At 37.8% G+C, this 26,136-nt stretch overlaps 1 protein-coding gene across 5 annotated transcripts in view; it reads right to left on the bottom strand.

The window, feature by feature from the left end:
- The window catches only part of GLRA2 (glycine receptor alpha 2), a 217,773-nt gene that overhangs the window by 117,510 nt on the left and 74,127 nt on the right, over window positions 1–26,136 (bottom strand). The gene's annotated exons all lie outside the window — the stretch shown is intronic.

Raw genomic sequence — 26,136 nt, 5'->3', positions numbered from 1 at the left:
CTCTTGTAAGGCAGGCCTGGTGGTGACGAAATCTCTCAACAATTGCTTGTCCATAAAGGATTTTCTTTCTCCTTTGCTTATGAAGCCTAGTTTGGCTGGATATGAAATTCTAGGTTGAAAGTTCTTTTCTTTAAGGATGTTGAATATTGGTCCCCACTCTCTTTTGGCTTGTAGGGTTCCTGCCAAGGGATCCGCTGTGAGTCTGATGGACTTCCCTTTGTGGGTAACCTGTCCATTCTTTCTGGCTGCCCTTAGCATTTTTTCCTTCATTTCAACCCTGGTGAATTTGATGATTATGTGCCTTGGGGTTGCTCTTTTTGGGAAATATCTTTGTGATGTTCTCTGTATTTCCTGGACTTGAGTGTTGGCATGGCTTGCTAGGTTGGGGAAGTTCTCCTGGATAATATACTGAAGAGTGTTTTCCACTTGGATTCATTCTCCCTATCGCATTCAGGTATACCTATCAAACATAGATTAGGTCTTTTCACATAATCCCATACTTCTTGGAGGCTTTGTTCATTTGTTTTCACTCTTTTTTTTCTATTCTTGCTTTCCTGTTTTATTTCATTGAGTTGATCTTCAATCTCTGATATCCTTTCTTCTGCTTTGTTGATTCGGCTATTGAAACTTGCACATGCTTTGTGAAGTTCTCATGCTGTGTTTTTCAGCTCCATCAAGTCATTTATATTCTTCTCTAAGCTGGTTATTCTAGTTACCATCTCATCTAACCTTTTTTCTAGGTTCTTAGTTTCTTTGCATTGGGTTAGAACATGTTCCTTTAGCTCTGAGAAGTTTGTTATTACCCACCTTCTGAAGCCTGTTTCTGTCAGTTCATCAGATTCATTCTCCATCCATTTTTGATCCCTAGCTGGTGATGAGTTGTGATCCCTTTAAGGAGGAGAGGCATTCCAGTTTTTGGTGTTTTCATCCTTTTTCCACTGGTTTCTTCCCATTTTAGTGGTTTTATCTACCTGTGGTCTTTATAGTTGGTGACTTTTGGATGGGGTCTCTGAGTGGACCTCCTTTTTGTTGATTTTGAAGCTGTTTCTTTCTGGTTCTTAGTTTTCCTTATAGCAGTCAGGCTCTTCTGCTGCAGGAGTGCTGGAGGTTCACTCCAGACCCGTTCACTTGGGGATCACCCACGGGACCTGCAGAATGGTAAGGGTTGCTACCAGTTTCTTCCTCTGTTATCTTTGTCCCAGAAGTGTACCTGCCAGATGTCGGCCTGAGCTCTCCTTTTTGAGGTGTCTCTGGGTATATGGGGGTCAGGGATTTGCTTGAGGAGACAGTCTGTTCCTTATAGGAGCTCAAGGGCTATGCTGGGAACTCTGCTGTTCCATGGAGAGCTGCTGGGCAGGTACCTTTAAGTCTGCTGCAGCTGAACACATAACTGCCTCTTTTCCCAGGTGCTCTGTCCTAGGAAGGTTGGCTTTATTTATAAGTTCCTGTTGTGCTGCTGCCTTTTTTCATAGATGCCCTGCCCCACATGGAGTAGTCTAGTCACAGTCTGCCAGCAGAGGCATTGCTGAGCTGCTGCAGGCTCTGCCCAGCTGCTGCGTGAACTGCCTCAGTAGTGGCAGACTGCCTCAGTAGTGGGGGACACCCTTACTGAGCTGGATGGTCCTGGGTCCAGCTGTGCTTGCTGTGAAACTCTCAATCCAGAGTGTTTCAGATTGCTTGTTTTGTGGTGGTGGTACCCGCTGAGCCAGATTGCCTGGCTCCCTGTCTCAGCCCCCTCCCTTTCAGTTGAATGGTTGGCTTTGTCTTCCAGGTGTTCCAGGCACCATTCAAAATGGCCACTGAGACTGTTTGAGTTTCTGTAGGCCTATGTGGCACTGGCTGAAACTGCCGCATTGAAAACTTGTGGTGCTTTTTGGCCCAGGAATCTCCTGGTCTGTGGGCAGTGAAAACTTGTTTGGAAATGCGGTGAGCCCTCACCCTCTGTGCTGTTCTCACTGGGAATTGCACTCCACAGCTGTTCCTATTCAGCCATCTTGGATCTCCCCGAAAGCTGTGTGTAGTATTATAAATGTATTCCCTATATGAAACCTGTGGGAGCTATTATGCATTGTAATTCAGAGTTATTCATATTTTATTAAAGTAATACTGTGACATATACAATTTATTACATGCCACTTTCTCCCAGTGGGGCTTGGGGAAGACCCTGTAATCAAATACATTAATATTTCTTTGGAAAACACTATGAATATTCATACTAAATGACATATGCAAAGCCTATAATTAGCCTCCCATCAGTTCAGAACAGGTTTTGCTGCCAAAGTAGCTATGGGAAACCTTTTGGTTTTCAGAGCTTAGGAGATTTCAAAAGTGTGTTGATAGAAGATTTTAGACCTGCATATTTTCAGAAGTGCTAAATATTTATGTTTCATATTAAGTCTACTCCCCCCTCACTTAGATACTTAACTGTTAACTCCTTTAGCTTTATTGGGCAGAAAATGTTCTGTACTTTCTACCACTTTTTATCCTGGGAATAGCACCTTTTCTTTCTCATTCCACCTCCCCCATAGTTCACCAGCATCCACAGGGGTGATACACTGGGAAGTCAAGTACATACCTGTAACTGTACTACCGTGATGGAAATACATTTGCCCAGGGTGATCAGGGGACCTAAGCTAGGCTAATCAGAGTACCTTCCCTGACCCTACCCCCATCACAGATAATAGGATTCAGAAGTGAACCCCTGCCTCAAAGTGAATGATCCTTTCCTCTGAGAATTTGGAACTGGGTCAAAAGAAAGAGCAGTTCCTCTCCAGGTGTCTAGTATTTTATAACATGAATATCCTGGCACTGCCCATAGCCAGGCTTTCTACCTTTTGTGGTTAAGGGACAAGGAAGAATGAGAGAGAGAATAGAACAAAGTAGGTGTCTTATTCAGAGACACAGAGAAAGAGGATTCCTACAGATTTTTCCAGCCTTCCAGTCCATTTTGAATGCCTAAGCACACATCCATTCTTAGATTCTGAGTTATTTCAGTTGCTTTAAAGTATTTATCACTTTTAAAAATAAACTTTAAAAACTTTAGAATAGTTTTAGGTTTATAGAAAGTTGTAAAGATAATACAGTTTTCATATGCCACATACCTAGTTTCCCCTAGTGCTAACATCTTACTATGGTGTGGCACATTTATCACACCTAATAGATCAATATTGATACTTTAGTTTTTATCTAACATTTTTTGTTGCTGTTGTTCAAGGATCCCATCCAGGATACCACATTACATTTAGTCTTCATCCTCTCCTTAGGCTCCCTTTGGCTGTGCCACTTTATCAGACTTTCTTTAATTTTGGTGAACTGGACAGTGCCGAGTACTGCTCAGGTATTTTGTAAAATGTCCCTCAGTTGGGAACTGTCTGGTGTGTTCCTTATGATTAGACTAGGGTTATAGGTTTTTGGAAGGAAGACCACAGAGATAAAGTGCCCTTCTCATCACATCATGCTAAGGTTAGGTACAATCAATATGACTTATTGTTGATGCTGACCTTGCTCATCTGAGTAAAGTAGTTTTTGTCAGGTTTCTCCACTGTAAAGTTACTCTTTTTTCCACTTTCCATACACTGCACCCTTTGGGAGGAAGTCATTATGGGCAGCCCACATTTAAATAATGAGGAGTTATACTCTACCTCCTTGAGGGCAGAATATCTATATCAGTTATTTGGAATTCTGCATGGGAGATTTGTTTATTCTACCTCAATTATTTTTATGCAATCATTTTTTTTATCAGTATGACCTTATGGATATTTGTTTTACAATGTGGGCAATGATTCAATACTACTTTATTTTGTTGTTTAAATAGTCCCAGCTTTGGTCACTGGGAACTTATTCCGTTGGCTCCAGTATTTCTTGGACATACTCTATCATATTCATTTGACCCAATCTCAGTTGGTCCAGGAAATACAAGGAACAGTGATTCTATTGGGGAACAAGGGGAAGCATCTCTTTGCTCTCAATTCACATTGCAATGTTTGATCTCCATGACTTGGGGATGGGAAATGTACAGTACTCAAAATTCCTCCCTAGGAGTTGTTTTCAATAGATATAATATGAGACATACATTTTATATGACCTCATTAAATTCACATAAAAAACAAATTAATACTTTTCTGGAGTCCCTTAAAGATGATGACAGAAATTTCCTTGATTTTTCATATTTTGAAGTCTACACTGTATTGTTGCTAAACAATCTATCTTCTCCTGAATAGTAACACAGTTTTTGGTCTTCATATTTCTTAACTTATTTCCTTATTTGGTGACATTTGATAACAAAAGAACATTCCTTCTTATAAGCTACCACCTACATAGTCTCACAAACACACAAGCGTTATATAAACAGATCTTGATGATGGATGGTATCACTATTTGCTTCTAGAAAATCTTCATTAAATTATTCTGGGCCTCTTCTTCTCTTAGCCACACATGTGAGGTCAGATTCCATTTTTGCTATCTGTCTTCATTTTCTCAGTGGACATGACAGAGCTAATTTATAATTCTGCAGTTATTTACTCTCATTGCAATTCAAAGGATTCATTTAAATGCTAACCACTTGGTGTTTTTCTTTAAATAATTGCTTGAAAACTATTTCTTTGTGAAACGTTATACATTTTACAAAATGATTTCTATGAAGATACTAGTGATTCCAGGAGGATTTGAGAATCTTCATTTTTAGCTTTCCTGTCTTCTCAGGTTAAATTTGACATAGACAATTTTATCTGTTGCTACATAATTAATAGAATACATAAGCTTTTAACTCATTTTCTAAGCTTTAGTATTCATTTTAACATTATACTGACTTGATTTTAACTCACTTGAATTATTTATTCCAGATTTCATGCAAAAATGTATTCAAACATAAAGATTAATTCACTTAATTAACCTTTTGATTAAAAAGTAAAACCCTAATACTTATCCATCTGGATTTTCTCCTCCAAATAGACTGTGGAGTTTCAACTTAGAAGCTGCATTTCAAGTGGCTACTAATTATGGTCAAATCTACATTATGATGGAATTAACCCACATACAGTTGAAAGATCTCTAACCAAAACCTTTGTTGAAAAATAAAGGTGCTGGCTGGGCGTGGTGGCTTATGCCCTTAATCTCAGCACTTTGGGAGGCTGAGACAGGTGGATCGCGAGGTCAAGAGAGCGAGACCATCCTGGTCAACATGGTGAAACCCCGTCTGTACTAAAAATACAAAATAGCTGGGCATGGTGGCACTCGCCTGTAGTCCCAGCTACTCGGGAGTCTGAGGCAGAAGAATTGCTTGAACCCAAAATTGCTTGAACCAGATTTGCAGTGAGCCGAGATCACGCCATTGCACTCCATCCTGACTAACAAGAGTGAAACTCGGTTTCAAAAAAAAATAAAATAAAATAAAAATAAAGGTGCTAATATGAGTAATGGACATTGTCATTCCTTGTCAGTAGGCTAGTCCTTAGACCATTTCTGTAGGACCATCTATTTGGTAAGCCCAAATGGTTTTGGCTGAAATGGATGTTTCCATTATTAACCCTGCAAATATTTTTGTTCTGCTATTCGGTTCTATCTCTGTGCTAGAAACAGTGGGGATTCAAAGGTGAATGGTATATAATCACTGCCCTAAATGTGAGGATTGTCTAGGTAGAGGAACAAAGAGAAGTATAAAAATAACCATAATATAAAGCACAATAAATAAAAGACCCGAGAGAGAAGCTTAGCAGGTCTATAAGAGGAAGACATTATTTCTGTCTTGGTTGATCCAAAGACCTTACTTTTTCCTTATTTTTCTATTTCACTCCTTAGTATAATCAACATGCCAACCAAACAGAACTATATACTTCTTTCTAAAATCTTCTGTGCTTACTCATCACTGTTAGTTCTTTCAGGTTTTCTCCTGTGATATGATCTGGCTCTGTATCCTCACTCAAATCTCATCTTGAGGCCAGGTGCAGTGGCTCATGCCTGTTACCTCAGCACTTTGGGAAGCCGAGGTGGGCAAATCACTTGAGGTCATGAGTTTGAGACCAGCCTGGCTAACATGGTGAAACCCTGTCTCTACTAAAAATACAAAAATTAGCCAGGTGTGGTGGTGAGTGCACGTAATCCCAACCATCTACTTGGGAGGCTGAGGCACAAGAATCGCTTGAACCAGGGCGGCAGAGGTAGCAATGAGCCGAGATTGCACTATTGCACTCCAGCCTGGGTGACAGAGCAAGACTCCATCTCAAAAAATAAATAAAACCTCATTTTAAATGGTAATCTGAATTGTAATCCCCATGTGTTGGGTGAGGGACCTTGTGGGAGGTGACTGGATCATGGGGGCAGTTCCCGCATGCTGTTGTCATAACAGTGAGTGAGTTTTCATGAGATATGATGGTTTTATGAAGGCTCTGTACTTCTCTCCCCTGCTGCTGTGAAAAAGGACATGTTTGCTTCCCCTTCCGCCATGATTGTAAGTTTCTTGAGCCCTTCCCAGCCATGCAGAACTATGAGTCAATTAAACCTCTTTCCTTTAAAAATTACCCACCCTGTCATTCCTGCTTTCTGTAATTCTATATAAATATATCAGCTCAAATATTGCTGCCTCTCTTAAATAGTTCATTGTTCATTTGTTGTTGTTTTTTAGAGACATAGTCTCGATGTGTCACTCAGGCTTCAGTGCAGTGGTGTAAGCATAGCTCACTATAACCTTGAACAACTAGGCCCAAGCTATGTTCCTGCCTCAGCCTCCCAAGTAGCTGAGACTAGAGGTGTTCACCACCACACCCAGTTTATTTTTCATTTTTTGTAGAATCAGGGTCTCATCATGTTGCCCAGGCTGGTCTCAAACTCTTGGCCTCAAGCAATCCTCCCAACTCAGCCTCCCAAAGTGTTGGGATTACAGGCATGAGCTGCCACACCTAACCAATTCATTGTATTTACAAATCAAGTATTAAGATATTAATCTCCCTTCTTTGACATCCCATAACACTTGTTTCCAGTCATCTTTGTGATATATCTATTGTTCTGTGTTTGTAGTTCTCTGCTTCTATTAGATCAAGGGTTTTATTGGAACATAGCCATGCTCATTTGTTTTCATGTTGTCTATGACTGTCTTTGTGTAACAACTGCAGAGCTGAATAATTGTGACAGAGACCTTATGGCTTACAAGCCTAAAATATTTATGATCTGGTCCTTTGCAGATGATGCTTGCTGACTCTTACACTGGATCATAAATTCCTCATGGAGAAGAAACTATCTTATTATCTTTTTGACCCATTTAATACCAAATACACTATGTGTACCTTGAATATTTATTAAATTGATTTAAACCAAATTAAAGTGAATATGAGCTTTAGTGGCAGCATCTATGGGAGTAAGTATGAACCATTAAGAAAAGTGGTTCATTGACATGTAGAGAGAGGTTGCTGGATGAGAGATAAGGTCCTCTACCCCTGAAAGCAGTCTGCAGTGTATTATTTAAAAAGAATTAAGAATAATCAGCAATTGTAAGCCTAAATATGTTGAAAGATATTACCTTGAAACATTTTGATGAAAAATTTTGTAGAACAAAACTGATTTCTCTATTAGAATATTAATATTCATGAATATACATACCAATTATTAATTCCTTTATAAAAATTTGTTCTCATAGAGTTCACAGACGATATATTTAATAAATGCAGTCTTCATTGATTAGAAAAACTGTACTAAGCATTTACAAACTAATTCTAGTTGTAACAATTATTTCAATTATCTACATTGTCACATTAATTTATTCACATTCCATGTTAAATTTTAAAAAGAAATCAATAATTCAAAACCATGGCAGTGATTTCCACTTAATGTCAAGATGGAGTAACAGGGACCAGATTTACCCTCTACCCTGAATCAACTGAACTTCTTGGATAAAATATATTTAGAAAATGGTGTTTAAGGCAACAGACATTAAGTAAAAAAGGACAGTGATCCCTGAAAGGTGGGAAAAAAATGAGGTTAGTTCTACTATTTTTCCAGCTTACTGTCTAGAGAAAGTTTCCAGGTCATGATGCAGGGAGGAAGAATCTAAGCAGAGCCCAACCAACTCCCAGAATTGAAAAGATGGATCTGAGGGTCTGTTGAGTCCACAGAAGCTGGAGTTCACAAAGAAGAGTACCAGAATGAATACAATTGTATATACTGTCTTCATATATATTGTATATACATATATATGTCTATATATATATATACACACACACATGCACACAAGACAATATATATACACATAAACAGTCTCTCTCTGTCTATACATATATACATACATAGACAGACAGAGAGAGTATGTATGTGTGTGTGTGTGAACTCCAGAGGTCTGCAGAGGATTCCTCTGGGCCACTCAGCAAAGTATTGATAAGTCAATACATGTGAGAAGAGTAACTGAAGCCAGGGGAAGGATCATCAAAAAGAATTAGAGAAAACAGGACTTGGAATTCTCAGTGCTTTTTTCTTTAAGCCAGATTGGAAAACGTGATCATTTAGAGGATATTAAATAGAGTGCTCAAAAGAATCTTGCCTTCCTAAAAAATCTTAAGAGCAAGACAAGAAAATCAAATTGTTTCCAAGTAACTGTCCCAAAAGTTTCAATTATATGTATATATGGTGCCCAACAAGATAAAAAACACAATATCTGGAATCTAATAAATTACCAGGCATACAAAGAAGCAAGAAATTAAGACATATGAATAAGAGAAAAAAAAAAAAACAATTGCAGCCAACCCAGAATTAACACAGATGTTAGAATTAGCAGACAAGGACATCAAAACCCACTATAACTGTATCCTGTATGTTCAAAAAGCTAGATAATACACGGACCAGGTTAATAAGAGGCATAGAAGACATAAAAAAGACCAAATCAAATTTCTAGAGATGAGTACTGTGTCTGAGATGAAAAATATACTGGATTGGGTTTAACAACAAATTAGATATTGCAAAAGAAAAGATTAATGAATTTGAAAATAAGATTGTAAAAACTAAAATGAAACACACAGAGTGCTATGATTTGAATGTTTTATCCTCTCCAGAATTTATGTTGAAACTTAATTCTCAATGCAACAGCATTGGGAATTGATTGAGTGATGAGGACTCCACCCTCATGATTGGAATTAGGTGCCCTTATAGAGGGGCTTAACAGAAGGAGTTCATGCTTTTTTGCCCTTCTGCATTCTGCCATGTGAGGGCACAGTGGTCCTCCCTTCCAGAGGACACAGTGTGCAAAGCACTATCTTAAAAGCAGAGTCCGAACCCTCACCAGACAACAAACCTGCCGATGCCATGATCTTGAACTTTCCTGCCTTCATAACTGTGAGACATACATTTCTGTTCTGTGTAAATTACCCAGTCTGTAGTATTTTGTTAGAGCAGCACATATGGACTAAGAGAGAGGAAAAATGAAGGACCAAAAAGAGAACGGATGCTTAGTGAGCTGTGTAACAATGTCAAGTAACCTAATGTACATGTAATTTAAGCCTTCAAAGGAAAGGATACAGATTAAGTACAGAAAAATTATTTGAGAAACAAACGGATAAAAATTTTTCCAAATTTGATGAAAACTATAAATCCACAAATCTAAGAAGCTTGATGAACTCCAAGCAGAAGAAACATTAAGAAAATGACATTGAGCCACATCATAATTATATTGCTCAAAACCAGATTAAAAATAAAATAGTTAAAATTACAAGAGGGAAAAAGACACATTATATACACAGGAAGAAAGATAAGATGACAGCAGATTTTTAAATTGGAAACAGTGCCAGTGTGAAGACAATTAGAGAAACATCTTTAAGCTACTTATTAGGAAAAAGAAAGGTCCATCTAGTATTTTACAACCAATAAAAATATCTTTTTAAAACAAACATGAAATAAAAGATTTTTCAGACATATAAAAGCTGAAATAATTTACAGCCAGCAACTTGTATTATAAAAAAAAGTTAAAAGAATTCCCACGGGTAAAATAAAAACGATACCAGATAGAATTATGTATCCACCCAAGAAATGAAGTACATTGGAAATGGTAACTACCAAGGTGTGTATACAATATTTTTTCAAATTATTTAATTTAAGTAATGTATAAGATAACTGTTTAGACAAAAATAATAAAAATGAATTGTGGTGTTTATGATATATAAAGAAATAAGATATATGACAATAAATATACAAAAGCTGGAGGAAAAGAAACAGAAGTTTGCAACAGGCAGACAAGTGACTTCATCAAGCAACCCCCTGACAACACAGCCAGGTAAACCCACAAAGATGGGAAAAAAACAGCACAAAAAAGATGAAACCATCAAAGACCAGAACACCTCTTCTCCTTTAAGGGATCACAACTCCTCAACAACACAGGATCACATCATGACTGAGAAGGAGTGTGACAAATTGACAGAAATAGGCTTCAGAAGCTGGATAATAACAAACTTTTCTGAGCTAAAGGAAGATGTTCTAACTCAATGCAAAGAAACCAAAAATCTTGAAAAAGGATAGATGAAATGCTAACTAGAATAACCAGCTTAGAGAAGAACATAAACGACTTGTTGGAGTTGAAAAACACAGCATGAGAACAACGTGAAGCAAACACAAGTTTTAATAGCCGAATAGATCGAGCAGAAGAAAGGATATCAAAGGTTGAAGATCAACTCAATGAAATAAAAAGAGAAGGCAAGACAAGAGAAAAAAGAGTGAAAATAAATGAACAAAGCCTCCAAGAAATATGGGATTATGTGAAAAGACCTAATCTATGCTTGCTCAGTGTATCTGAATATGATGGAGAGAATGAATCCAAGCTGGAAATCACGCTCCAGGATATTATCCAGGAGAACTTCCCAAGCCTAGCAAGGCAGTCCAAATTTCAAATTCAAGAAATACAGAGAACTCCACAAAGATATTCCTCAAGAAGAGCAACCCCAAGGCACATAATCATCAGATTCACCAGGGTTGAAATGAAGGAAAAAATGCTAAGGGCAGCCAGAGAGAAAGGTCAGGTCAGTCACAGAGGGAAGCCAATCAGACTTGCAGCAGATCTCTCTGCAGAAACCCTACAAGCCAGAAGAGAGTGGGGGCCAATATTCAACATCCTTAAAGAAAAGAACTTTCAACCCAGAATCTCATATTCGGCCAAACTAAGCTTCATAAGTGAAAGAGAAATAAAATCCTTTATGGACAAGCAATTACTGAGAGATTTTTGTCACCACCAGACCTGCCCTAAAAGAGCTCCTGAAAGAAACACCAAGCACAGAAAGGAACAAGTACCAGTCACTGTAAAAGCAAACCAGTTGGCAAAGACCAAAAATGCAATAAAGAAAATGAGTCAACTAACGGGAAAGAAAACCAGCCAGTAACAAAATGGCAGGATCAAATTCACACATAAAAATAGTAACAGTGAATGTAAAAAGCCCAAACGCCCCAATCAAAAGACACAGACTGGCAAACTGGACAAAAAGTCAGAACCTATCAGTGTGCTGTATTCAGGAAACCCACCTCACATACAAAGACACACATGGACTCAAAATAAAGGGATGGAAGAAGATTTACCAAACAAATGGAGAACAAAAAAAAGCAGGGGTTGCAATCTTAGTCTCTGAAAAAATGGACTTTAAACCAACAAAGATCAAAAGAGACAAAGAAGGACACTATGTAATGGTAAAAGGATCAATCCAACAAGAAAAGCTAACTATCCTAAATATATACATACCAACACAGGGCACCCAGAGACAAAAAGCAAGTTCTTAATGACCTAAAACGAGATTTAGACTCCCATGCAATAATAATGGGAGACTTAAACACTGTCAATATTAGACAGATCAAAGAGACAGAAAATTAACAAGGATATCCAGGACTTGAATGCAGAGCTGGACCAAGTGGATCTAATAGACATATACAGAACACTCCACCCCAAATCCACAAAATATACATTTTTCTCAGCACCACATTGCACTTACTCTAAAACTGACCACATCATTGGAAGCAAATCACTCCTCAGCAAATGCAAAAGAACGGAAATCACAACAAACAGTCTATCAGACCACAGCACAATCAGACTACAACTGAGGATTACGACACACACTCAAACCCACACAACCACTTGGAAACTGAATAACTTGCTTCTGAGTGTCAACTGGATAAACAATGAAATGAAGGCAGAAATAAAGATGTTCTTCAAAACCAATCAGAATGAAGATGCAACTTACGAGAATCTCTGGGACACCTTTAAAGCAGTGTCGACAGGGAAATTTACAGCAATAAATGCCCACATGAGAAACAAGGAAAGATCTAAAATTGACAACCTATCATCAAAATTGAAAGAGCTAGAGGAGGAAGATTAAAAAAAACTCAAAAGCTAGCAGAAGACAAGAAATAACTAAGATCAGAGCAGAACTGAAGGAGACAGAGGCACAAGAAACCCTTCAAAAATCAATAAATACAGGAACTGATTTTTTTAAAAGATCAACAAAATAGACCACTAGCCAGATTAATAAAAAAGAAAAGGGAGAATAACCAAATAGATGCAATAAAAAACGATAAAGGGGATATCACCACTGATTCTACAGAAATACAAACTACCTTCAGAGATTACTACAAACAGCTCTATGCACATAAACCAGTAAGCCAGGAAGAAATGGACAATTCCTGGACAGTTATACTCTACCAAGACTAAACCAGGAGGAATTTGAAACCCCGAATAGACCAATAATAACAGCTGAAGTAGAGGCAGTAATCAGTAGCCTACCAACCAAAAAAAGTCATGGTCCAGACAGGTTCACAGCTGAATTCTACCAGAATACAAAAAGGAGCTGGTTCAATTCCTTCTGAAACTGTTATCAAACAATACAAAAGGAGGGAATCCTCCCTAACTCATTTTATGAAACCAACATCATCCTGATACCAAAACCAGACAGAGACTCAACTAAAAAAGAAAACTTCAGGCCAATATCCACAATGAACATTGATGCAAAAATATTTAATTTAATACTAGCAAACAGATTGCAACAGCACATCAGGAAGCTTATCCATCACAACCAAGTAGTCTTCATCCCGGGGATACAAGGCTGGTTCAACATATGCAAATACATAAAGGTAATCCATCACATAAATGGAACCAAAGACAAAAATCACATGATTATCTCAGTAGATATAGAGAAGGCCTTTGACAAAATTCAACAGCCCTTCATGCTAAAAACTCTCAATAAACTAGGTATTGACAGAACATATCATAAAATGATAAAAGCTATATATGACAAACCTACAGCCAATATCATACTGAACAGGCAAAAGATGGAAGAATTCCCTTTGAAATCAGGCACTAGACATGGGTGCCCTCTCTCACCACTCCTATTCAATATAGTATTGGAAGTTCTGGCTGGAGCAATCAGGCAAGAAAAAGAAATAAAGGGTATTCAAATAGGAAAGGAGGAAGTCAAATAGATTCTATTTGCAGATGACATGACTGTATATCTGGAAAACCCCATCGTCTCAGCCCAAAAACTCCTGAAACTGATAAGCAACTTCAGCAAAGTCTCAGGATATAAAATCAATGTGCAGAAATCACAAGCATTCCTATATACCAATAACAGACTAACAGAGAGCCAAATCAAGAGCCAACTACCACTCACAATTGCTACAAAGAGATTTAAATACAGAGGAATACAACTAACAAAGGATGTAAAGGACCTCTTCAAGGAGAACTACAAACCACTGCTCAGTGAAATAAGAGAGGACACAAACAGATGGAAAAAGATTCCATGCTCATGGTTAGGAAGAATTAATATTGTGAAAATGGCCATACTGTCCAAAGTAATCCATAGATTCAATGCCATCCCCATCAAGCTACCAATGACCTTCTTCACAGAACTGGAAAAAAACCACTTTAAATTTCATGTGGAATCACAAGAGACCCTGCATAGCCAAGAAAATCCTAAGCAAAAAGAACAAAGCTGGAGGCATCACACTGCCAGACTTCAAACTATACTACAAGACTACAGTAATCAAAACAGCATGGTACCGGTGCCAAAACAGAGACATAGACCAATGGAACAGAACAGAGACCCCAGAAGAAACACCACACATCTACAGCCATCTGATCTTTGACAAACTCAGCAAAAACAAGCAATGGGGAAAGGACTCCATGTTTAATAAATGGTGTTGGGAAAACTGGCTAGCAATGTTCAGAAAGCAGAAACTGGATCCCTACCTGTCACCTTACACTAAAATTAACTCCAGATGGATTAAAGATTTTAACATAAAACCTAACACCATAAAAATGCTAGAAGAAAACATAGGCAAAACCATCCAGGACATAAGCATAGCAAGGACTTCAAGACTAAAACACCGGCCAGGCGCGGTGGCTCAAGCCTGTAATCCCAGCACTTTGGGAGGCCGAGGCAGGTGGATCACAAGGTCAAGAGATCGAGACCATCCTGGTCGAAATGGTGAAACCCCCTCTCTACTAAAGATACAAAAAATTAGCTGGGCATGGTGGTGCGTGCCTGTAATCCCAGCTACTTGGGAGGCTGAGGCAGGAGAATTGCCTGAACCCAGGAGGTGGAGCTTGCAGTGAGCCAAGATTGTGCCATTGCACTCCAGCCTGGGTAACAAGAGCGAAACTCCATCTCAAAAACAAACAAACAAACAAACAAACAAACAAAAAAGACTAAAACACCACAAGCAATGGCAATAAAAGCCAAGATAGACAAATGGGATCTAATTAAAATTCAGAGCTTCTGTACAGTAAAAGAAACCATCATTGGAGCAAATCAGCAGCCAACAGAATGGGAAAAAATTTTGCAATATACCCATCTGACAAAGGGCTAATAACCAGAATCTACTAAGAACTAAAACAGACATACAAGAAAAAAACAAACAACCCCATTCAAAAGTGGGTAAAAGATATGAACAGACACTTTTCAAAAGGAGACGTATATGAGGCCAACAAACATGAAAAAATGCTTATCATCACTTGTCATTAGAGAAATGCAAATCAAAACCACATTGAGATATCATCTCATGCCAATTAGAATGGTGATCATTAAAAAATCTGGAGTCAGCAGATGCTGGAGAGGATGTGGAGAAATACTCTTACACAGTTGGTGGGAGTGTATATTTGTTCAACCACTGTGGAAGACAGTGTGGTGATTTCTCAAGTATCTAGAAATAGAAATTCCATTTGACCCAGCAATCCCACTACCAGGCATATACCCAAAAATAAATCGTTCTCCTATAAAGACACATGCACACATATGTTCATTGCAGAGCTGTGTACAATAGCAAAGACCTGGAACCAACCCAAATGCCCATCAATGATAGACTGGACAAACAAAATGTGGTACATATACACCATGGAATGCTATGCAGCCATAAAAAAACGATGAGTTCGTGTCCTTTGTAGGGACTTGTATGAATCTGGAAACCATCATTCTCAGCAAACTGACACAAGAACAGAAAGCCAAACACCGCATGTTCGCACTCATAGGTGGGTGTTGAACAATGAGAACATGTGGGCTCAGGGAAAGGAGCATCACACATTGGGAGCAGTTAGTGGGGTAGGGGAGAGACAGCGGGGGTGGGAGAAAGGGGAGGGTGGGGAGGGATAACATGGGGAGAAATGCCAGATATAGAATACACCTAAAGTTAAATAAATAAATTAATTTTAAAAAATAGAAGTTTGCTTTGCAGATCCCTTATACTATATGAGAAAGGATATAATATTAGTTGAAGGTAGACTCTAAGTAAAAGAAATGTACTATAAACCCTAAAGCAATGTAAAAAACACAAAAAGAGTTATGGACAATAGGCTAACAAATGTTGCATATAATAATGAAAAATATGATATCTAAAAGCAGGTAGGAAAAGGTTACAAAGAACAAATGGGACAAATAAAAGACAAGTAGCAAAATGGTAGGTTTAAACCTAACCATATCAATAGTCATAGGAAATCTACATGATCTAAACATCTCAATTTTAAAAACCCTGGGTATGGTTTTCTACCAAAGGCTGATGGCCAGGAATCTACAATTTGATAGTGTCACAAGGTGGGGCTGCAGTTATTGTTTCCTGTTGATGAAAGCCACAGGCAATGAATTCTCCCACTACTTTTCTGGTTCAGATGGGCACTACTGAATAACACAGTGCTCCATCAATAGCCCTAAATGGGGAAGTATGCTTTGGTAGCCAATGACACTACTCTGGTATATAAGCTACAAATCAGTGTTTCTTGTGCTCCCAGTGCTTTATGGAAGAAGCTTTTCCTTGTTCCTCACAGCCTTCCTTCCCTGTTATTCATATCCTAGTTATAAGACACCAGGTTATACTCAAAACCTCTATTTCTTCCAACCCCGATGTGTTGTCCTTGGGTCAAGCCTATGAGTCTTCATTTTTTTCTTCCCTTATGATGTGTCTTCAGTAGTTGGCTTTGGCCCATTTCTGTCTCCATCAATTCCTTATATATAATCAATTACTATGTCCCATTAATTCTATCTTCAATATTTATCTCAAATCCAGTCATTTATCTTCATTCGAACAGCCAATACCTCACCCAAGCCACCTCTCCCTTGTTACAGTTGATTTCCCCAACTAGTTTCCCTACATCCACCCTATCCCCTCTCAAATATTTCTCTACACAGTAATCAGTACAGCTCTTTTAAACAAATAAATTGGATTGTGTTACAGCCCCATAATGAGGAACTCAAACTTCCTGCTGGGGCCCATAAGGTCCTGTGTGACCTATGTGCCTCTGTGTTTGCCATCTCCCCTTTAGTCCTCTACATTCCAACCACACAGTCTTTCTTTCTAATTCTCTGAAGTTTACTGGCTTATTCCAACTTCAAATCCTATAGACCAGAATTCAGAGAGTAAGTCTGCATCCCAACAAACTGGAGAAGTGAGAAGGAACAAAGGAAGCTTGTGTCAGCACACCGAGAAACCTCCAAATTAGTTGTGACAGTGCTGAGAAGCAAAGCTGAGGCAAAAATAGTCTGTGTTGATGCCCTCTTATCTAAACCATTATTTTATTATTTCTTTGATTAGATTACTCTATAATAAATATATATCAAAGAAAAATATGAACTACTTGATAATATCAGAGAAGTGAAACTTGTAAAATGTTATTATATTAGAATAACATACCATATATAGTCAAATTCTCTGTGGTAAAGAATAACCAGTTAAAAAAAAAAAACAGTTGGGTGGGGGGCGCCTGGCTATGTAGGCTCCCTTTTATTCATTTCATATCTTAGGTAAAGGTTAGATGGATAGTTCTCCATGATCCAACTCTAGAGATGTAGATATTCATTCATTCATTCAATCAACAAATACCTATTGAGCATATACGATGGGCTAGATGCTCTTGCAGAAAGCAAGCCAGATAAAGAACCTTGCCTTCATGGAGTTTATAGTCAAGCTAAGGGAAATAGATAATATGCAATAAACATAATCCATAATAGAGTTTGATATAAATCATACTGTTGCTCTAAGCTAATAATGTGCTGTGGGGAAACAAAAAAAAATGGAAAGTTGAGTCAGGTCAGGGTATTGATGAGAGCCTGGGTCAGAGTGGTAATGACCAGGTTTTTCTGTGAAGATACAATTTGAATAAAGATTTGGAGAAGGTGGAGAAGGTAGTCATGTGACTATCTGAGGGCAGAACATTCCAGTCACAGAAAACAGTCATTGCAGTGACCCAGAGCACGCCTTGTATATTTTGGAAACAGCAAGAAAGTCAGTTTGCCCGAAGCAGTGAGCTAGGGGGTAGGTTAGTGGGAGATGAGGTCAAGGGGAAATAGGGGATAGATTATGAGTGACATTGTTCACCATAGTGAGGATACTGGCTTTTGCTCTGAGTGGGATGGGGAGCAGCCACAAAATGTTCAATAGGGAGGTGCTAAACAGGATTTTTCTGGCTATTATGTTAAAAATACCATGTAGAAGGCAAAATGGAATCAGGGAAACTATCAAAGACTATTCCACTACAAAGGTGTGATAGGGAGAATTCTAAATCCTGAGTCACCAAGGTTTCCAGTCCTGGTAGGGAGAATTCTAAATCCTGAGTCCCCAAGGTTTCCAGTCCTGGCTGTGCATAATGCTGCTAGTTATTCCATCAAACACTAATGTAGAGACTGTTATAGAGGGGTTTTACAGATATAATTAAGATCCCAAATCAGTTTACCTTAAAATACAGAGTTTGTTAGGTGAGCTTGATCTAATTAACAAGCCCTTTAAATCTTGGTATAAAAGAAGTCAAAGATTTCAAATATGTGAAGGAATCAATGCACTGTTCCTGACTTGAAAATGGAAGGCACCACATTTAAAGAAATATGTACAGCCTCTAGAAACTAAGGGCAGCCCCTGGCTAACAGCCAGCTGCAAGGAACAGGGACCTCATCTCTACTGCTGCAAGGAACTGAATTCTGCCAGCAACAAAGAAGATCTTGGAAACATATTTTTCTTCAGAACCTCCAGAGAAAAACCCAGCCCAGCTGACTCTTTGATTTCAGCCTTATAAGATCGTCAGCAGAGAACTCAGTCATGCTAAGCCAGACTTTTACTATTGTCAATAGCAAAGTTTTTACACAGTGACAGAAGATTACTGCATCAGCCAAAAGCTTTCTAATATTCCCTATTATGCTACATCTATGTTTATTTTAATTCATAAACATAATGCCCTTTACATAAATGACTACATTACCATGCATGTATACAAACACATAATCCTCTCTCATGAAATAAGCATATTTAGTATAAAGATATGTACAAAAATAGAAAACTTGCCCAATTGTTAGTGAGTGCTCAAATTGGTATGTTTATCATCAGCATAATTCTCCTTCCTGGGCCATGAGAGATATTTTATAAACAGAGGTTGGCACTCAACAATTGCCTAATTGGGGCTGCTTCTTATGGAAAGCTATGAGGAAATTTTTCCAAAGAATTTGAGAAAGCTACATGAAAGAGATGGTAAATTTTAAGAGTGATTTCAAAATTAGGAAGACCACCACCAGACTAAATGGCAATATTCTTATATTCTTATCCTATATATTATTATCAACTTATTCCAAGAAAACTAAAGTTATTATCAGTCATTTTATTTAAAACATGGCAGTGTTAAGAATTTGTGTCCAAATAAAAACTTTATCCATTTCCAAGAAAATTTGGTTCAGGTGCTGCTTCCTCATGTCCCTTCTTCCAGGAAGTTCCAGACTAGATCAAGGATCCTTCTTAGCAGCCATAGCTTTAGCTGTGTAACGAACTACCCCAAGATTTAGTAGCTGAAAATGACAGTTATTTATTTGTTCACCATTCTCTGGTTCAACTATTTGGGCTGGGCTCATCTGGGAAGGATCATCTCTTCCACATGGCAGTGGCTAGACACCCTCATGTGTTTGCATGACCTCACCTAGTGATTGAGATAACTGGATCGTGTGTCTCTTATTGCTTACAGATTAACCTGGTCTTATTCACATAGTAGTGTTCACAGAATCCCAAGAGTAAGAGGAGAGAGCCAGCTTCAATATGCAAACATTGTTTAAGCCTCTAGTTTTGTTACATTTGCCACTGTCCCATTGACCAGGACAAGTCACATGGTCAAGTTTACAGTCAATGTAAGAGGAAGCTATTACCCAAGGGTATAGATACAGAGAGAAAAATTATTATAGCCATTTTGTAAAAAATCGACTGCCCTTACTGTACTGAATTATAATCTTCTATGTTTATGTCTTCTTAAGGACAGAAGTTCTGTTTCTTCTTGTCTGTAATGTGGTCATGTATGATGACACACTGCCTGACACTGTATTGCATATTCCACAATAGTTCACTTTTTCATCATCGTGTGGTATTTATAAGAACCAAAGCCATTTGGGCCCATAGTTACCCATTTTAGTGAAATCGAAAGAGAAAGAGTTCAAAATAATCCTGAACTTCGAAATGCCATCCCCAAAAGACTTACGAGCCTCACTAGGACTTGAGCAGAAACATAGCTTGGATAGCTTCTCTCACTGTCAGCTTCCCTGCAAAGGCTGCCAACAACATTCTTAAACTAAAGTGCCAATGGTGCTTCAGCTCTGTCCCCAGAGAATCCTCACACATCATCTCTTTGCATATTTTTATCACACATTCACTACATCAACGACTCTTCCATTTGCTGTGGCTTGGGAAATGTCAGGAGGGAAAGTTTATGAAGTCTCCTACATACACAGACATACGGCTAAAGCAAGCAGGCCTGCAGATCAATTTGCTTGGCTTTCTTACTTTTTAATCTTTTATCCAAGAACTTCATAAGATCCTGATTATGTACAAAGCAAAACTGTTTCCAACTTCTTTCAGAAATGCTGGAAAAGCCATTCAAATTAGCTGGGGATAAACCCAATCCAAGGAGCAATCATCTATATTTTTTAGAGCTAAAGTAGATATCCAAACAAATCTTTATTTAAAAACTCCTATAGGTATCAGTCTTACTGTTTTCATAGTTCTCTTACTGCATCTCTAGTTAGAAGCATTCTGGTAGGGGGAATAAAGCAAGACCAAATGTGGCCTCTTTCGTTTTAAATTCCAAGAGTGTCCTCTGTTTGGCAGCTGCTTGAAATGGTCCAGCTGGTCTTAGTTGACCAGATGGCTGAAAAGTAAGGAAAATGTCCTTATATAGGAAATAGGGCATCCCATTTAACACTGGCCAAAGACAACGCCTCTGGATCCTTGCTTCAAAGAGACAGTTCAGGACCTGTCAGTCATCTGCACAGCTAGGTCATACTACCTATGCCAGTGTTTGCTTTCACTTCTATAGTCTCAGGGCTGCAGCCACAAATGAGGACTCAAGACACACTTAGGAGTGGCTATAAATCATCTGGCTATAATAAACATTGAGTAAAGGAAAATAATCATTTAATCTTCTTTTGCCATATCCAAAGCCTGCCTGATGTCTCGGTCTTTCCTGATGTCTCGGTCTTCCATCCTCATGCTTTTCTGATGATGGGAAAGACAACATGCAGTCTTTAGTCTGTCGCTAGAGGCGTCATCCTCCAAAGGGTTAAAAGACGTTATTGCCAGCACAATAGTTCTTAGGAGTGGACAGAGATATATGTTTAAAAACCAATTTTATAGCTTGAAAGGGAAAGATACTTATGAAACACGTATCATACCATGATTTGATTTTCCTATATTTAGAGAAGGGATTGAACTTCTGAAAAATAAAAAATCAAGAACAAAAACACAAAAAGTATTGGTTGGCAGGAAGGTAGGAAATTAACTTGCAATCAATAAACACACACTTCTTACTTGAAATGTGTTTAAAATGTGTGAAGCATATTTCAAACGTGCCCAGATTTTCTTCTAGAAAGCCTTATTTTATATAAATGTAGCCCAAATATTATGAGTAGATGATCCCCATTGCCTGGAATGCCCTTTATCTTCTCCTACTTCACCTACTTAATATGCTTAGTAGATTCAGCTCAGCCTCCCTCCTTCAGGCCATTTTCCTAAGTCTGCTCCTGCTCTCTCTACTTCCTTTGCTCCCTTCCTCTCTCTTCTCTCCTTTCTTCACCCACCCATTCCTCCCCACTCCACGTATTAGGTTAGGCACCCTACTTCACATATCTTCATATTCTACATTGTTGAATAATCACCATTCCAAATGCCTATCTCTGGCCTAGCAGATTACAAGTTCCTGAAGGTAGGGGTTGTGTTTTATTTATCTTTCACCCCTAGAAGAATGCATGGCACAGATAAAACATTCCATAAGTGTTAGTTGAATAAATGAATGGATGAATCAGCAATTAAATTACACTAGGAATACCCCTTGACTACAAGTATTTTCAACACTGTTCTTTTATTCACTGATTTACTCTTTACTGAGCATGTACTATGAACCAGGGGTTGTGCTGAGGAGTGGGTACAGGAACATTTACAAGATCAGTGAAGTTCTTGCCCTCATAGAGATAAAAGTCTAAAATTAAGAATGTATATTTATATGTGTAACAGTATGGAAACAGGATATTCTTATTGCCTCAGTATTTTTACTAAAGCCTTACACTAAAGGAGACACTGCATGTAGACATGCCAGATACAGTACTTTCTAGAAGACAGGAAATTCTGTCTAGAGACTATTACGCCCAACACCCTGTAATATTACAGAAAACTAGACATTTGAAAACATTAATTGAAGTAATGGAATTTGTGGATTTTGACAGTGCTGTGGCATTCCCCCTATTCTCCTAAAGATAGATAGAAGGTGGTTTACACCCACCCCTGTAAGAGAAGAGGCTGTTATCTCTTCCACATGCCATATATTTGGTAAGCTGCTGAATTTCCAACAAGTTGCCCCTGGATCAGAGTTCTTAGCAGAACCTCTCATTTGTCCTTAGTCATTTGGGTTTTATATGAAAATGTGAACATCAATATCTGTTTCTTACCTGAATGAATTTTGAAGGCAGTACGTTAGCTGGAATACCCATGATAGTAGGGTGAAAGCACAAAGATTAGCAGTGGGTTAAGTAGCATTTCTATCATTTAGCAAGGCAATAATGCACAAGTCCTTAGTGAGCCTAATAAATGGTATGGAAGATAGCCAAATGTGAATCATCTGGAAAACATGTCAACCAGGAGGGCAATCTTCTTGAGGAAGGGGACCTGAGCAGTAGTATGTTGTATGGGATATGCTCCTATGAGGTGTAGCTAAGAAGATAAGGAAGGCATCACCCAGATAGTACATTATTCATCTGGAAATGGTGTAGTATGTGGGATGCCAAAGAACTCAACTTCACCTCAAAAGAAATCCAGCATTTGGGGGCTTGCCATTAGAGAAGGCACTAATAGTATATCACAGCATTGGTCACATGAAACTTTTCTCCATCTTTCCCATTGCCCTCAGCCCTCAACAGTGCTGAAGTCAGCAACATTTGAATTGAGGACAGAATTCAGAAATGCAGGGGAAGATTTGTGAAGGAATAGACAATGTGCTCCACATTGCTGTACATTTTCAAGGCAAAAGTCAGACCTGAGCGTGGGGCAAGGGAAAAACAGAGCATTGAATGGTATGTGAGACTGAAGTTTTATTTCAGATGAGATAATTTTTTAAAAGTCTGATGATAGATTATCCTAAGGTATTTGTCACAGATACTTTAGCTCTCTGTTAAATTGAAAAATACACATTTGTACATTCCAGGTCTAATAGCATAGCATATAGTAACTGAGAATCTATAGAATCCTCCAGGGGCAGGGAAGACAGAGCCAAGTGAGAGTGTTTAATGGCAGTGAGTGGGGAAAAGTTGAGTCATACCTTATTGAGACCCTCTGGAGCTTAACCCATTCAATGAACTATCTGTAAAAATCATACACATGTGTATTTGTGCATACAACATAGTTGCCCCTCGGTATCCACAGGGGATTGGTTCCAGGACCTTTGCAAATATGAAAATCTGTGGATGCTCAAGTCCCTTACATAAAATGGAGTAATATTTGCATATAACCTATACACAACCTCTCATGTACTTTAAATCATCTCTACATTACTTATACCCAATACAATGCAAATGTTTTATAGTTGTTATGCTGTATTGGTTATTTTAGTTGTATTATTTTTATTGTTTTGTGTTTTTTAAAAATATTTTTGATTCATAGTTGCTGAATATACAGATGCAGAACCTGCATATATGGAGGGTCAATTGTATCATGTACACACACACACGACAAACTTTGGTTAATCTCACTCAAAGTACAACTGTAAGTGAATAATGAGCCATCCAAAGAATAGGACATCTTCTATTCATAAGGCCCTTTATGCATTTTCTAAAATAACCTCTCATTCCATGGAACAGTCTTTTCTACTACATTATGGACAGGGAATAGTAACAATAAAATTAACCAGAATGAGTTGAGTACCAACTATGTAGAAAAACTGAGCTAAATAATTTATATAGGTAGTGGTTCATCTCATCCTCATTTAATTTTTTAAGGAGTAGATAATAATGTTCTCATTTCAGAAACGATGAAACAAGCTTAGAGAGGTTGAGCAAAGTAAAGGCTCTAAGATTTAGATCATGGCCTGCCTATATTTTGAAATATGTCTTTGTTCATGTATTTTTAACTTCCTGAAGTCTGCTTGAGAACTTTTGGAAAAAAGGGACATACTCTAGAGAAATTCCAGTCCTTTATACTACATGTCATATTATTATGAGATTCTTCTGTATATTAAATCTCAGATACTTTCTGTATAACTTTTACCCACAGATTCTGCTTCAAGTCTAATCTACTAGGTTGGTAAAAAAGTAATTGCGATTTTTGCCATTACTGTTAATGACAAAAATGACAATTACTTTTGCACTAACCTAATATCTTCAACATGGCCTCTCATGGGAGAACATGGATGCTCATTAATTTATCCATCCAACGAGAATTTTTTGATCATCTGTTCTAAGCCGCATACTGTTCTAGGTGTTGAAGTTAACTGAGTGAACAAGACAAAGTTCTTGCCTGCATGGAACATATATCCCATCAAACATCTTCTTGTAGATCTTCCCTCATTCACTCTAAACATCCCCAGTCCCTTCTTTTTTTTGCATTGAAATTTTTTTAAAATTAAAAATTATATGTGTGTGTGTGTGTGCGTGTGTATGCGTGTGTATGTATGTATGTATATATATGTCATCGAGAACAGAGTGGGATAGAGATACCCTTATGCAAATGTATTTGTAATTATCATACTTACAAAACCAAAAAACAAAACTCTAAATATCTAAGGTGGTGTAAGTTTGATCTCAGTTTTCTGTGTGTGCATATGAGTGGGCTTGCCCACAAATGCACAAAGAAAAAAGACTGAAAGGAAATACACCAAAGTCTTAACCATGGTTATTTTGTGGTTGGTTAACATTAATGATATTTTCTATGTTTTCTATCTTTTGTATAACAAACATCTTAAAGTGTAATGTGCATGTATACTCTGTACAGAGCACTGATGGAGGCCCTGCAGTAACTGTACAATCACCACAGTGGAGCATCTGTTCAGGGATTGCAGCATTTATAAATTAAAAAGAGTATTTACATGCATGTACATGTATAAGTAACTATATGACCAATTCTTTATTTTCTATGACTCACTTTTTATCCCATGTTTGTTTCACACCATCATTCACATAAGTTACATTTTCTCATGGTCAGTTGAAAGCCAACCACGTTTAATAACAGCATAAGAAAAGTACATGGAGGAAGATGAATCTAATGGTGGCAAAAGGATGATCACCATGAGTTCAGAGCCAAGTATAAAATGATTTTCAATTATACACTCTTTTGGTTTATCTGAGTTCCTGATTGCCTCTACATACAAAGATCACTGATCAGTGAACATTTATTTAGTAATGGTTTTGACCATTGATGCAGAATCATAACGGCTTTGTAGAATGAATTACAATTTTTTAAAAACTCAAACTCCCATTTTGAAGATAAATGACTACTCTTTTCATAGAAATGAACAGCTGGGGCTAAATGTATTATATTTTGACATTATATGCTCATAATTTGTCACCAGTACTTTAGCTGTCTATTAAATTGTAGAATATATGTTTGTGCATCCTGAGGTTTAATGGTATGGCCAACAACTAATAAGAAATAAGCAAATGAACCTGTTTGGGAGGGACTCAGAATGGATTTGAAGTGCTATTAGGTAAAATTGATTTTTGATTATATAAGTAAAAAAAAGCTGTTATTATTTATGACAACTATATTCCAATAGAAAAACAGTACAGGTACATTATACCATTTACTATTCTAGAAGATAAAAAAAGTATTAGAGATATCTCCATTCTTTTCTCTATGAGCATATAAAACCTAATATTTACCTTTGGAGGCATGGGAGTTAAGAAGTTGTATAACTATTTCTCCAATATTCAGCCCACCTCTATTAAAACCACAGACCTCTTCCATATGTCATCTTATCTTCTGGACATGGGAGATAATGTGGAACATGATCTAACATTTCTCATTATGTCACAACCAAATATAAACTCAAGCCAGCAAAAATATGGGATTACATCTCAATTATTTTCCAGAAATGGATTTTGGAGACACTGCTCAGCCGATGTGAGACAATGTACACTGAATCCTAAATTGAACTCATACTTCTGGAAACTTGAAGGCAAGGGCTCAGTGTACTCAGTGGAATGG

Source organism: Callithrix jacchus, chromosome X (genome assembly GCF_049354715.1).
Source record: "Callithrix jacchus isolate 240 chromosome X, calJac240_pri, whole genome shotgun sequence".
NCBI lineage: Eukaryota > Metazoa > Chordata > Mammalia > Primates > Cebidae > Callithrix > Callithrix jacchus.
Note: the sequence above shows the minus strand (reverse complement) of the source record. Positions and strands in the feature narration are given on the sequence as shown.